The sequence below is a fragment of the Trichoplusia ni genome, chromosome 8, assembly GCF_003590095.1.
Source record: "Trichoplusia ni isolate ovarian cell line Hi5 chromosome 8, tn1, whole genome shotgun sequence".
Classification (NCBI taxonomy): domain Eukaryota; kingdom Metazoa; phylum Arthropoda; class Insecta; order Lepidoptera; family Noctuidae; genus Trichoplusia; species Trichoplusia ni.
Window position 1 is genome coordinate 6,324,213 of NC_039485.1, and position 15,410 is coordinate 6,339,622.

Consider the following 15,410-nt stretch of genomic DNA (forward strand, 5'->3'; position numbering starts at 1 on the left):
CAGCTTACAATAACACTCACACTTCTCTCTACCCACCTCTTATTGTAATATAATTGCAATCTCAGCAGTGACGAGCAAGACTGTGCACTATACAAGTGTTAAGTGTCATTTTAGTCAAAGTCTTACTCCCACAAATGCTTTAAAACATATTAAATTCTCATATAAAGATTGTAAATACCTAGTTCTTTATGTGTAGGAGGCTACGCCCGTTACAAAACCGAAATTACCTAACGGGGATATAAAGATGGTATAAAAACTATCCTATTTTTTATTCCAGGCTATGAACTGTCTGTGTACGAGATTTTGTCCGAATCTGTTCAGTGGTTAATAAGTGAAAGACTAAGAAACATCCTTCCATATTAAAATATTAGTAAAGCAACAGTACCTATTCAGAACGTTTCCTTACAATTAATTACGTTAAGATTTTCCAACAATACTGCAATCGCTTTAACAATTTCCATTTTCCTTAATGCATCATAATGGACTGGAAACCAGTGAGCTGTATGACGTTGAAATAAAAAACGATCGCGTCAATACAATATTACGGCATTCAATTAATATCATGCAATAGTAGGTAAACGTGGGAATCGATCGTGCGATCTCAAACTTCCTCTTCCGATGTTACTGTTTAGCGTTTATCTAGTCAGCGAACATCAGCTTTATTAGGGGTCCGTACCCAAATACTAAAACGGAAATAAAAAATAGTAGACGGAACCGTATCACAGAGGCTGCCTTGTGTGTACGTCTGTGTGTGTGTCATGCTGTCAGTCTCTGTCCATCCGGGGCTAAGGTGTATCTCATGAAACTTGATAGTTAGCCGGTTAAAAGTTTTACATTTGATTTATTTCAGTTGCCGGTATAATAACAAATTCTATGAAATGAAATAGAAATCAACGTTATTAAACGTGCATCTAGCTAGAGTCATTTTTGTAACCTTTTAAAAGTGCCTGGAAAACGGGCTAAAGAAAACATTTTGATTTTGGTTGCTAAGGTTATAATTTTTTTTTTGGGTGACAAATACAACGACAACAAACTAGATTTATTCGTCACAGAATTTTTTTTATTATCTATTTGTATGGAACCCTCAGTTGCACACCCGCACTTGACTGGTTTTTTTATTAATGTATCTACTGACTACAAAGTGCAAGGCACGCCACACTGCGTACCGTCCGGTATTAGATAATGTATAGATCAATTAGTGAGTATACTCATAAATTATGGAAGTTTTGATTTTGATAGTTTTATAAGTATGTAATGATTTGGTCAAATGATTTGTAGCGATAAAAATGATTGGAAGATTGAATTTTTACAACGTTTAATTTAAAGTGAAATTGTTTATGTCCGTAATACTATCTAATGAAGCGTAAAATACTCTTATATGGGACAAAACATTAAATCGATCATGACACTTGACAGTTTATTGTATGACTGTACGAATATTTACATTTTTTTAATTATAAACCATTCTAATGGTACAGTAAAATGTTTTTATTTTCTGCTGCTTTTTATTTTAAAAATATTACTTAAAAATAAACCTATCTTATAACATTTTAAATATCTTTAATAATAAAAACTTTTTACATACGAAACTACATCGTACCTCGTATTCCTATTTGAAATTCGAACTCCAAACTAATTTAGAAGTAGAAGTTCCTGTTCAAGATTAGTTGCGTCAGAGCACAAATAGGTTATGCTTTGTTCACTACATCGGATACATACAGCCAGAATTATCTAATTTCCGACTATGTATCGGTGTTACTATGTAAATAGATATACCACACAGCCAATCAAGTATAATACAATAATGTATGCAAGCGTTACTCGTGCTTATTATATGTATACGCACTATTCTTGTAATAAGATCCGTGAGGAATAATTCATAATTATTAAAACTTACGTGGATTAATCGGGATCGGCCGACTAGTTTCGGACCCAACCGTAGTCCACAATCATGAGGTGTCAAGGTCGCGAATCGACCAACAATTTGTGGAGTTGAACCTTCCGACGATCCACAATGAAACCGTTTTTAAACCAATAAATGCGTTCTAAACGAATTCAAATAAAAGTACTGCAAAAAAAGGTGCAGCAAAGAGTTTCCATCGCTACCTCTATTGAGTTCTTGAATAAAAGATAAGGAAAACAATGCAATTACTCGTTTTCTAGGTGAGTGGTGGGCAGTTGTAGTATTTTTTTTTCTAGTTCAAGAATATTTACGTGAAAGTATTATCACTATGGGTTACCTGAATATTGTAACGCAACTCATTATTAATATCTATTTGTCCTGTTTTGAATTGAAATGAAATATACGTCAAGGGTGTAGCATGTTTTCTTTTTTATTCGTTAAAATTTGTTGCTATTATTAGGCGATCATCGTTCTTTTGAACATAAACACTCTATACCAGAAAGATTAGCATTTTAATATTTCGAATAAAATTATATTTCCGCTATCTTAAAATGAAAATTCAACTTAATGCTTTTTTGTATTCTAGAGTAAATTCTACTGAATGATTTAATTAGAAAGCTTTTCATTAACAAAGTTACTTGAAACGTTTTGAATAATTTATGTTTAGTGTTATCTTTGTTTTTTGCTTCATCTTGTGCTTCCAATAGTAAAATAGAGAAATCAGATTTTATTTTGACCTAGTTATACCCCACGGTTTTGATCCAGTTAAAAACAGCGCACGAATTTTTATATTTATTTGTACTTATCCTGTAAAACACTTTTCTTTCAATTTGAATAACATTTATCGTAAACTAGCTATAAGTTATGATTTATACCTACCCTGTTTTTTTCACATTTTCCATTGTATCTTCGCTCCTATTAGTCGCAGCGTGATGATTTATAGCCTAAAGCCTTCCTCGATGAATGGTCTATTCAACACAAAAAGAATTTTTCAATTTGGACCAGTAGTTCCTGACATTAGCGCGTTCAAACAAACAAACAAACAAACTCTTCAGCTTTATATATTAGTATAGAGTATAGATACTGTTTAATATACGTAAAACCAGATATTAGGTATGTTTATTTAGAAGACGAGTATTGTCACCTAATGAATCAATTAATATTACGTAGTAAGTACTACGGTTCATTCACTAAACCGGTTAACTACAAATTATCGATTGCAATAAAGACTTGTTTAACCAGATTTATCGCGACACGCGGATCTGTATTGATATTGTTTTTAAAAGAAATATTGCTTTTATTTTTGTTTAAAAAAAAAAAGGAAATATGAGACTCTGACTTACTAGATCATGCCTTTTTGCCACTGCAAAGGGATGACACTACATTTCCTACTGCTAACAAAAAAAAACTGGACTCTCTCCAGATTTTAATTTTTAATATAGAAAGATAAACTATTCACCTCATTGTAATCTAACGGCTTAATAAGAATTCTGCCATTTGTCTCAATCCTTAATTAGCAGAATTCATTTATATACGTCACAAAAAATACAATCATTTAAGAATCGTAAATTACTCTCATTTGAGTATCTTGAAAGTAATTTAATGTTAAGAAAAAACATTAATAATATAACCTTAGGTCACTCTCCCCAAGACAAAAGACGCATTATAAGGTCAAACGTTCACGAGTAATGAAAATCTAAACAAAGGGATTTCGTTGGCATAAACAAAGTAGGTTTTTGATACCCGCAGATTAAAAACTTCTTTCGTATAAAGACATAAAAAGGTAGAGATACAGCGGAGAATTTATGATGAATTTTACACTGTTGGTTTATCCCTTTTCCGTATTGTAGAGATTTAAAAACTTAGGTTTTAACATCACCTTATTTTATGCTTTAAGTTCACAAATGAAAGAAGTTGTTGTTTTTCATTTACACGTTTTTCTCTGAAAGTGATACTTGATGGTGTTGCCCTTAACATGAGCTATAGAGTAACAACTATAACTTAGGACAAAACCTCTACCCATGATCATATTTATTTATGGGCCTATAAAATGGGTACACCAATTTTAAGCCTAAAATTAAGTACAACTAGAATTAGTCTTGTGTTCCTCCTTCATCAACAATTATATAGTTATACATCTATTTACGTTTCTTCTAAAATATTGTCAGCTACGTTTGCATACAGCATTTCTATGACATTTCTATTGATTTAAAATCAAAGCAGTATCTTGTCGAAGTATGTCATTGCTTTTTTAAATATTAGTAGTCCTTATTATTTCCAATACTATTCTAACAATTCCAGTAGGTATATACGTCAATGAACTCAAATATTAGAAAAATTAAATTTCTAGAGAAAAAACAATAAATTATCGAATACTTATGCATTATATTTAGTTACCTAACTACCGCGAGGAAAGAAAATGAATAAAAGAGTCGTACTACCTATAAACATGCTTAAAATATTTTTTTTTTTATAACAAGGTTTTTATTTTGATACTCCTTTTGTCTTGCTACAAGCGGTAACTTCTATCGTCGATAAAAACAAGATACCCAGCAACGGGCAATTGCAGGTTGACATGATTATGTTAAGTTTGTTCATGTCAGAAACATGCTCTACAATTAAATAATCTCTTTGTCGGACCATTAGAACCTAGCAGTAATATACTGGAACTACGAGGGATTGCATTCCTGGAAAACCGTGAGAATATTTCCATTCATACGATGTTCAACTATCTTGTTATACCAAAAAAGTTGAAATGTAACTCATAATTAGCTAGCTGTTGGGACTGGCATCCCGAGCAAGGCCTTATACAGACAGCTGCAGGTGTGGAAACGGGATAGAGCGACACACAGCGTATAGCTTCATCTTGCTTCCACTTATTTTATTAAAAGTAGTAGGAGGTAGGTGGTAGGCCTCCAGACCGCAGAGGTAAAACTTCTTAATTATAACAGGTGTTTGACCCGCACTTAACTTTCACTGAATCCTGTTTAGTACGAATCAGAAATTAATTACTAAAGTATACCTCAAAAGGTTCGATGGCAAATTTGAAGAATTCATTTTATTCGTCGTTAGTCACTCAAATTACACGTTTAACGGGAAACATCTTTTGCATATCAAGTAATTTAATGAAAATAAATCAATTGTTGGAATAATTGAAAAATATTATAAACTTATTTATGGTTAATAATTTGTAACGCATTATATTGAACTTACCTGGTATATTGCAGAAATATTATCTCGAACCTGTAACAAAACAATTTGGTTTTCAATAACGCAACACAATTTATTATCAAGTAATTTATTTCAATTTCAATCTATTACAATTAAATGCATGTAGTTCACATTCAAAAATAAATTAGGATAGATGAAATACTAACATTCGATCACAAATAAATACGCATATTAAATTGGTACATTTAGGAGAAGCTCGTGGCTAAGTTACAACTGCATAAGTGAGTCAATCACAGGTTAAGCTACACTTGACGCGGTTGATCAGTATATGGGCGACCATCTTTGTCACGACTTCTTCCGTGTTTCGGAAGGCACGTTATTGATACATCTTTCACAGTTGTTACAGGTAGAAAGAAGCTTGAAAGTCTGACAACCAGTCTTAACCAAGGAGTACCGTGTTGCCCAGTTAACTCGGTTGAGGAGGTCATTATAGGCAGTCGCTCCTTGTCATTTTTATCCTCAGTTCTAAATCTATACATAGAAAAGTACACGAGAAGTTAATGCAATAAAATTATTACCAGAACATGACATCTAAAAGAACTACATAATAAGTATTGCACAATTTCGTCGAGAAACTACTTGCTTGATAATATCGCAAGTCATTCTTAGATAGTTCATTATGTTGTCTATTTATAGTCGAGGAAGTTTGCTTGCACCAATTTTTCATGTCCGTCCATCCCACATAAAAAGGTAATAGCTGGAGGCTAATATGTGTGTGTTGTAAAGATAAAAGAAGTGAATTTAACCTCTTCAGACTCAAATAGAAAATAGTTATTTTAAGAATTTTCTGAGAAAAAAAGGAAGCATTTTCTTGATAAGAACACCATGCTTAAGATTAACTTACAGGTTATTCACTTTAGATGCCAAACGATGTTAAAAATTAACTTGGAAAGCGACCATTCTTCATCTTTAAGAGAAAAATAATGTGTTAAAAATGTTTACATAGTTGTAAGAAAAACGAACTGTTTACTCAATTTATCACAATCAAATAAGTTCATTAGAAACAAAATACTCGTCTATTTAAGTGTCATGCATTAAGTAATAGTTATTCAATCAATGCTGACAGTAAAACACCTATTTATACCAAATTCATAGGTAAATATAACGGCTTAATACCACGCTGTCCGTTCAGCTATTAATACCAATTATTTTATCTATCCCTGCATTCAATAATGCAAACATTATGCCTGTCAACAAACCCTGTTGATCAATTACCGATTAATTTACCAGTTGGTTTCATTAACTAGTATTAATGATAGCTAACATTAAATAAAGTTCGCTCTGCTAACTTGTTTACAAATCATAAATGTAAATATATCGCGTCGAACAGTCGTGCTACGGTGCGGGTTTTAATTTACAATAAGAGTTAGATAATATATTCTAATAAATATTTTTTTAACATCTTGCTTTGGTTTTTTATTGAAAAGAGGTGTGACAAAAACAGTTCTCAGCTATATTTATGAAAATTTGCGCTTGTAGACTAGTTTTAGACATCTCTCTGAGCGCTAGCGCTGTTCGTTCCAATGTATTGAAATAACCAGTTTTAGTCACGAAACTTGCCGAAAAGGATTGTCATTACCATAATATTTTGAAGTTTTATTCATTTTCTATTCTACGATGTAACATTGTTGACCTCTGTGGAGTTATTTGCATTATAGCTTTTAACAATTTTTCAGGAGATTTTCAATATTTAATTTACTGATTTTGTTTTGTTTATGAAGCTTCACCGCTCTTTGTTACCTTAAGATACACAAGACATTTTTATAGCGTCTGGGTTGGGTTTTCAATATAAAATTTGATGTAAGAACTAAGGGTAAACTTGGAAGGAGTTGATTTTAACGCGATACCTAATATTGGCAATATAAAATCTAAGCACATTGGAAAGGTTATAAAGGGATGAAGGCTCTTGATATGGTATACAATTTGAACCTGTCAACTTTGAAATATTACAAAAGAAGTTCATTCGGTTTAGAAGGTTATATAGAATCTTTGTGTTAGTAGCTTTTGCTAGGGTGCATATTTAAAAAGTGCCACCGTTTATTCACGTGTAACTACGAGCGAGCGGCAAAGGCATTTAACTATCTAGTCAATTAATCGATCACACTAAAAAAAAAAAAGCATAGGAGATGTATTTGAGAGGTCACAATAATCAGGATCTTACAATTCAACTCTACCAAAGCCATTTGTTAAAACTCTTCAAGGCTTTAACTTCTTAATCCCCCTAAGATTCAACATCAACTTAATGTAATTATCACACTTAATTATCGAACCTTATTCTCAAATGATGAAACGCAGAAACAAGATTGGCAGAATACATTGAAGGCTGACTACAACAGTACTATTATGTTACTATAACTAAACGTTCAATGTACAGCTTATTAACAAAACTGAGCAAAATTACGACGTTCGTTTGTACGAGAAAGCTCTAAGGATTCCAATCACGTGTTTCTCATTTCATTAAGCCTGATCGTAAATTACATTTTAACGAACTAAATACAGTTTATACGGTGATACGTTAAAGGGAACTAAAGCTTTTATTTACCATTACGTTTCTGGATTAGTACATTAAGAAGAACTTCATTAGCAGACCAATGGACTGGAAACTGCAATTTATATTTTTACAAAACACTGAACGAATTGAATTTTTCCATTTTCATTAATTTCCAGGTCCAAGTTTTTACAAAGATTTGCTCTGTGATTCATTTTTTTTTAAACTGATTCTGACTAAAGTTTTGACTTCGTTATATTTAGTATTGATGACCATTAGGTTCCATTCATTAATCTTAAAAAAAAAACTGATGTTGCAGTGTTTCGTCTTCAGTATTCAAAATAAAATGAATGTTTAAAATTTTAAACACAGAACCTCACTCCATTCGTTAATTACTTAATTCAAAAGCTAGGACGTATATAGATAGTTTTAATTATTTTTTACAGAATTCTTTTCAACATAACGCAGTATGACGCTGGAAAAAGTTGTACATCCAATCTCTCTCGTGCTTAGCGCCATAGCAGGTGTGGAATAAATTAAAATTCATCTCGCAAACCCCTCATACTAGATTAAATAACGAAACAGCGTACTAGGAAAATTAATTTGGTACAAAAGCATAGAATGAAACGTTTTTCAGAAACATTTTAGACGCGTGGCATGTAAAAAACAAACACGGAGTAACGGTAATTAATTTGGTATGTTTACCCTTTAATGAGTTTAGACAGATTTACAGTTTTGTATTTCTACTACAAGCTCCTAAAACGAAGTGTGCCGTACCGGAAGCGAGTTGCCACTGCAGAATCACGCGCCGAATAGCGTATCGCCACTCACAAGGATGTAAGTTCTTTTTTTTAATTGCCTGGAAATCCTCACGTTCTTCCTTCACCTCGGGGCAGGCGAAAGGGTGTGCCAGACTCATACTTTTAAAACCACCGGAATGCTTCCATTTCAAAAATCCCTTTAAAAAATATCCAACATACCAGGATAACAACTACTACATGAGAGTTAAGTAGCTGAACAGTTTTTTCTTAGCCCTGTGTAGGTAATTGAGTATATTAATCACAGATACTACCAGACTTGTTCTGGTGACAATGACTGTCAAAAGTTCAAGAGGTCATACTAAATGCGTTGGCGATGTCAGTAATAAACCAATATTGGTAGGCGTTATCAGCGAGTTAATCTTACAATATTCATTAATTGAAATGATGAGGAAAAGACAAAAGCCGCAGAAGATAGCATGCAATAGTAGTCAATTATTACTATTTACACTTAGGAAACCTTTATTATGAAGGTTGTTAAGTATTTGCATAAAGTACCAACTCTGACAAACTTTAAAAAAAACCTGTAAGAAGTGAGTTAAAGATAAACAAATTGATGAACGGTACAATCGTAGCTTCGATCTTTATTTTTTGTTTAGTGTATGATTTTAAAATGGCAAGAAAAGTCCAATGTGAAAGCTGCAATAGTCTAGACTCTAGGTTATCTATCACGGTTCATGAACAGCAGGATGGGTGACGTACGCACATACATACAGTATAGATTCAGTAATAGGGTTCTGATTTTACCCTTTGGCCAAACGGACCTCTTCATATTTCAAGATATAATTAACATACCTGCGGTTTATGGCAATTCACAAAAAAAACGAAGTATAAAACAGTTATCTTTGATCAAAATTAATCAGGGATCCCAAAAAGCTTTCATTGTATTAAAAGCAAATAAATGATCAGTCATCATTATTATTTACAATTGGACATATCCTATAATGTGCGATTTTCAGGACATCCACCATTCACGTTGCATTTGTGGAAAAGAGACGGCACTATACACTGCATAGAGCACCATCTCGCTTCCAATACTGCAATACTGCTTTGACATGTTATAGCAGGTCTATTGGTGATTACTTTGAATCCATTACGCTGAGGCGTGATTTATTACAGTCGATCAAATTCATCATATTTCCCGAAGGTATTATACGCGTGCGTTAAAAATAATTACAGCTTCATTTTAATAATTAATCGCTACATATTTATTGTACCCGCTATTATTGGATACAGAACTATTAGTTACTGTTTAAGTCTATTGTGGTAATGAGTTTTTCTATAAAATGTGTATGAAATATACCTGTAATCAGTTTGTTTTTTTCCTTGTTTTTTTGTTAACTTTTGCGATGAGTTTTTCAAACAAAACTAGGATAACGAATTTGGTTTTATAACAACTATTAATTTCAAACCACAACTTATATAATTTTGTTGTACTTTTGCTTATCCCAACTACACTGGAGTCGTCTCTTAGTGGAACTGATAGGTATTTGAACAGACAGCCTATCTGTAAATGCGATCATGATTAATAAGACTCGTTGTCAGTTTTTGTCAGGTTCTCAAAATGTCCATAAAGTCACGAGCAGTTTGATGCTGATTCGATTTAAAGTGAAATTGGATTTTACACTGGAACATTTTCGAATCGATTTAATGAATTTTATTTTTCATAAAATATTGTTTGTTTTTGCTATCGAGAACTTTCAAATAATAGCGGCACGTGCCTCCATATTTGCTTCCGATTCACTTATCTGACAACATATATATTATCTTTTGTTTTTCGTTTCATTTTATCGTGTTTTCCGAAAAACAGAGGAACTTATTATGACTAAGATTCCATAGTACCTACTAAAACCTAAAACTGGCTCCATGACGGCCAGAATAGAGAATCGTGGAAGGATTTGGGGGGGGGCCTTTGCCCAGCAGTGGGACACAGTGGCCTAGATAAAAAAAACCTAAAACATTTCTTTCTATAAGCCATTAGTAATTAAGACGCAAATAAATCACGCAAACAGTTTTAAAGTAAATGGATGTTAATTACAGGCTTACACAACGATGATATTATTAGTTATTACGTACATAATATGGGTCATAACTCTTGTAAATGGCGACATGAAATAATGACGCTGACCTATCGCTTCCTATACCATGCGATTAATGGAAACACTGCTGTAATCGGTGCGCTTTCTATGGTGAGAAATAGACTATATTTTATACTGCAGTTTTGTTTATAAGGCCTTCTGCTGGGGATTTTGTTGCGCCGTTTCTTCTCTCACAGCCAGAGCACTTAGGAAGCTGTGAATGGTGGGCGAAACTGGGCCCTGTCCAATGTAACCAGACCTACAAAAAATACTACTTAGTAACCTAATTTGAATAAATGACTTTTGATTTTGATTTAAAGGAGTCAATCAAAACATTTGAATATATACACTATACAGGCTATATTATAATAATAGTCAGGTGAAGCAATCAAAGAATGATTTCCTTTGCTCAAGCACATTTCAATTTTGCTGCTCCTTTATTTTAGTTTGCGTTCACGTGTTTAACACAGGAGTTATTGAAAGGCAAAGGAACATAATCAAAACACACAATTATCAATTTCAGAAAAGCCCACAAAAAATCATACAAATCCAATTCGGTTCACCCGTTTAGGAGCTACGGTTACCCAGGCAAACAGATAAATACCGTTCTAACTTATAACACCCCTTTTTGCGACAGGGATTATTAAATAGTCATAATTCGGCAATCGATAGGTCGATAGAAATTGCTCGAGAACAGTGGCCCAATTCTGGTACTATTCTTATACTCTTATCGTATCTGGTTCGCTCGTATAGTTCTGCAATTAGTTTAAGTAATTTTAAAAGCTTAGAAACATTAACGTCATAGAAAACTATGACTAGCCTATTTAAACAATTTCTTGCAACACTTACCTTGAATCCTATGTCAAGGAAAAGACGTAAATAGAAAAAAAATATCTTTCTAATATTTATACGTAATTATATGTATAACACTATGATAATTGAATAGTAGAGTTATTTTAAATAATGCCTCGTGGCGTTGCAAAGGTTACGCAAAGGATAATGATAGGTTTTTGTTCGTATTCTTTTAATGAGTAGGCAAGCAAATGTTTGTACATAATCACTCTATAGGCTGGTATACTCTTACAGCATATTTCTCATTACAAATAGATATTAAACAGATCGTCTTGACGAGCACTAGTTATATAATTCTAGATACTTTATTTTTAATGAGTTTAGAATCAAATAAATGTATACATATATAGTTAATTTGTATGGTAAGCTCGTAACGAATAATCTATCAAGATTCCGAAGCAGAAAAGAAAAATCCCTTATTTCAAATACCCTACAAATTTTATTCTAATGCTTTTATGTTTTATACACAACCGACTGGATATACTACATTTCCAAAGAAGGCAAGGTTGAACCGATTTATTATGTAAGAACTATTGCTAGAAAATTATTTTTCAAATAAATACTGCTTTCATATCGGTTTAGCCCTTTAGATGCTAGCAGTCAAACTGTCAAACTTGTATCTAAAGTGATTTGCGTATCCGCGTATGTAAAAAAAAGGGAAAGACAAAATAGAATTAGTATTTGCTAACGTTCTTAACAAGAAATAATAACAAATTAACGTTTCTTACAACGCAGAGATAGCAAGAACGGAAAACGGAATCATAACTATATCGCGTAATAGAAATTATTTGCATTACAAAACAAGACTTTCCACAAACGGTTACGACACTAACACGTGTTAGAAAAAAAAAACTAATTGTTTCTTGATTGTAGGCAATGTTTACAATCTAATACAGTACACCACACATTTCCAGTAACCGATAAACACTAAATACACCTTAAATTGAAAGCCATAAGTTATATTTTTGGCTCTCGTTGTTACAAACCTTGCGGTACTCTGTACAATCATAAAAAAATCAATCAAAACATTGACCATGGTTAATGATAGTCGGATATAAAATGTATTGGTTTTCGTGACTTCTGCGTGCATTAAATACGCAATTGGAAGCCTATTGTTGAAATGAGGTCAATGGGTTTAATATAAAATACTTTGTAATTATAAGATACAGCCCCGCAATGTTATTCGTTGTGGTCAAATTAGAGAGTCTTCAGTCTAACTCAAGAATAACGGAATAAGATATTAAAGCCTGTATGCAGTTACTCTCAGGTGTTAAACAATATGTGCAAATTTAAAAGGGACACTTATTGATAAGGATCAAACGCTTCATTTTTTGTGACCATTGATTGTAGTCTAAATTAAAAAATCTTTAAATTGATTTTTTAAATTTGAAAATTGATCTAAATTTATTAAATACATTTTTTTAATTTAGTATACAACTCCACTGAACTTAATTCTTAAGAAGCGAACTACACTGACGTAATAACGGACCGTTTTATATATTTGCAACGGCATTACATAACACACAATCATCACACGTGATTAATTAAACTCATACGTCAATACAATCCAGTTACCCTTAACCCATATCTTTCAAACTACAAAACACAGTATCGCCCAAAGCATATTTGCCAAGCGTAGGCCTAAAATTCCAAATAAGAATGTCCGATACTCAGATCCAAGGACACGACTGCACGTGAGCACGTGATTGAACAATAATATGCAAGGTGAAGTCAGGTCAAAGAAAGGAAGTTATGTGGTTGACCGAGTGAAGGTGAGGTGATAGGGAGTGAGATTTCATGGTTTGCACAGAGCAGGGTCTACAGGGCCGTGTATGAAGGATTACAACGCAATGCCATACGCCGACACAAAAACGCGGATGACGTAGCACGGCGGTTCAGTGGTAGTCGGTAAGAGTCTGACACTACTCATTTCCCCCCCGAGGGAGTGGGTGTCCATGAGGATCCCCCGCATTAATAAAAAAAGGGTCTACATGACCAGTGGTGGCCGATTGTATACAAGTACACTTTATAATATTAATATGAACACATAATCAACCTGTGATTTTTGCTACAACTCTATAAGTAGGACGCATTTTAGGAAGAGTTGAAACGGTATCCCGTATCTGGGGGTTCGTTGGCTGTATCTCATGAACCGTGAAAGCTAGACGGATGATGTTTTTGCGATTCTACATTTGAAGAAGAAAGGATTACTCATCGTTGCCGAGAAGAAACCATAAAATTTTAATTGTCCTCAAAACTAGTGATCAATTTAGCCTTAACGTGTTAATCCACCATTCAAACACTGCGACAACTTATTGAAAACCGATAATCTACACGTAGAACGTGGTGAGAGAAATCACTTCAAACTCAAAATAAATTATTGATAATTGCCATATATTATGTGTATTCAGTATCCACTTTGTCTTCATTAATTGTACTGCAAAAGGTAACAATAAATTTTCGGCCGGAAGCATTTATTCAGAAGTTTGAAGCGTTAATGCCTAATAATTGATTTTACCTATTTTCATTCAGTCTAATTATTTCGCCGGATGGGCGTGGTACCTAGATGCTACATCACCAACAATAATGCAGACTGCACGAAGTAAATCTGCGACTCCAAACCCTATATTTCTCTGGTAGTCATTTGACTCATCCTGAGTAAGGTTTGATTTCTCTTAGAGTGTTACTTTTGACCTACATCCTTCTGTCACCAGGATGTATCCCACAAACCTAGACTGCTGAAAATTTTATAGATGATGTATTTCTGTTGGCTACAATAACAAGTCCTAAAAATAAAGATCACAAAGCGGTTATGCAAATGTTGCTACTGTCGTAAAATTGTGTGACAAATAAATTCGTGGGTGCACCCACATTCAAATTGATTTGTCACCCGGTTATTTCAAATCGTTAAAATCCGTTTAACGGTTTAGGTTTGCAAGTGCAACAAACAAACATACATTCACACTTCTAATAATAGCCAGGATATATTAGTCATTTAACAACAAGAATTGGCGCTATAAAGTTTTAATAAAGCAATCATTAATGATTAGGGTTCAGAGCGAAGATATAAATTACGAAAAACATGAACTTTAAATTACCACGCATCTTAATTTTCGACGGAAACCGTTGCCTATAAGTACCTAACCGTACCTAGTAGTACTAAGTACTTGATTGCAAAACTGACCTCGTTAAAAGCAAAGCTCGTTCACATAATATTAGTCATTTCAATAAAAGCGCAAGTAAAATTTTTATTCATGTCATTCCTGACGTCATTATTATCAGGTTTTTAAAACTCATTCGTTTTGTAATGCTATTAACGTGCTCTTAAATATGATGAAACAAATGAAATTTTGAAAGTGGTGACGCACTTGTGACGCACGTGGTATACTTGTGAGGCTAGTTTTCTTAATTAGCAATACTTGATTTGGTGGGTTTTTTACGACGCTTAGTTATGTGTGGTCTGGTTTCGTCTCGCTAAATGAAGCCTTAACTAAACTACACCGATTTCTACGTGTATAGATTAGATAAGTTTTTCAAGCGTTAAATGGTTTCGTATTATTTATTCTATATTCCATGGTCTCGGTGTCAGTTATAAAACTTCTTAAAATTCCCAATTACTAGGTAATATTTGCTAAACATTGTCATCATCAACCCGTCTCAGTCCACTGCTACATTATAAGAAAAAAAATTGTGTTTATAATACTTTTTAATAACGATTACGACCCCGTCTCTAAAACTTGTCGAAGTATCCCGATAAATACGCGTCATTTAACCGTTATTAAATAACTGTAAATACGTTCGTTAAAAGTATATCATTCTATTCAAAATATTTTTCTTTGAAGTATCTTTATTGAAACTGTGGCGGGTTAAAATTAAATCATCGATTTAATTCTATTATCAAATTGAATTCAATTTTGAATATTAAGTACGCACAACTGTCCAAAACTTCAAAGGAGTATCGGAAATGTTGTGACTACTCCGATACAGTAACAATTTCTAAACAAATCACGTATTTATGTAAAACCAGCTGTTGCCCGCGA